Source organism: Thalia democratica, chromosome 9 (assembly GCF_965202585.1).
Source record: "Thalia democratica chromosome 9, ktThaDemo2.hap1.1, whole genome shotgun sequence".
Lineage (NCBI taxonomy): Eukaryota > Metazoa > Chordata > Thaliacea > Salpida > Salpidae > Thalia > Thalia democratica.
In genome coordinates, this window is record NC_139173.1 from 29,946,170 (window position 1) to 29,947,253 (window position 1,084).

Here is a 1,084-nt window from a genome sequence, read left to right on the forward strand (position 1 = left end):
CCAAAATTTTGGTAATTTGAGATGAGTAAATTCTAAAAAAAATATAGGTTATAAGAAAAAAAATAAATTAATAGGTATGAAGAAAAGTATTATGTATTTTGTAAAATCTGATTTACCTAGCTGAAACATTTCCACCTTGAAACTGATGTTTAGCTGTTTCTGTTTTTACACTTTCTTCAACAATTTTTCTTGGATTTTCTTTATTGACAATAATTTTTTTTAGTACCTCATCTCTGTGACCAAATGCAAGACGTCTTTTCTTTTGTTCATGTTCTTTATGTATGATGTTTCCTTCACGACTATATTTTAAAACTCCACCAACTGGATTAGTTTCTAAACTCTCAAACCTAAATTTATAGTTTTAACAAGAAAAATTACAAAAATAATTATATAAAAATAACTTACACTAAATAGATTTCAAAACAATGCTTTGTATTACACAAAGAATGTGTGCAATGAGCTTTTGAAACAAAATTAGCAGAGTTTCTTTTCCTTGAATTAAATTTTTTAAACCATTTGCTGTCAAACTTCAGTACACAGTATGGGTTAATTTTTGAAAAGTAGTTTTTTACTATCAGGTTAGTGTACTCTAATAGTACTGTTTTCTGATTCCAATCAAAAAGTGATGATATTTCTGCAACTGACAAGTCCCATGAAAAATGATTGATAACTTTGTTCAAACTTCTAAAATTTTTCTGAAAAGAGTTATTTAAACTTTAAAATTAAAAAACTCTGTAAACTGGAAATGCTTTGATGGCTTTTTTTTCTTCTTTGTGACTATCAATCTATTTTTGTTTATAATTTATAACAATTATAAGTATAAAATAAAATAAACTACAAAACGTACACTTACTTGCTCATCCAAAGTATCACTAGAAAAACATTCTTTGTCATAATATTTCACCTGTTTATAAATTTATAATGATTAGAAATATAAAATTAAATAAACTACAAAATGTACACTTACTTGCTCATCCAAAGTATCACCAGAAGAAAATTCTTTGTCATAACATTCAACCTGTTTATAAATTTATAATTGTTAGAAATTTAAAATAAAATAAACTACAAAATGTAAACTTACTTG

General features: G+C 24.9%; 1 long non-coding RNA gene across 1 annotated transcript; it reads right to left on the reverse strand.

Annotated features, from left to right (window-relative positions):
- Nucleotides 1-251: 251 nt before the first annotated feature.
- LOC145843746 (uncharacterized) lies at nucleotides 252-521 on the reverse strand. Its single transcript, XR_014370258.1, has 2 exons — nucleotides 406-521; nucleotides 252-347 (listed from the first exon to the last, which is right to left on the reverse strand). It is a non-coding gene; the product is annotated as an uncharacterized LOC145843746 (long non-coding RNA).
- Between the last annotated feature and the right edge of the window lie 563 nt (nucleotides 522-1,084).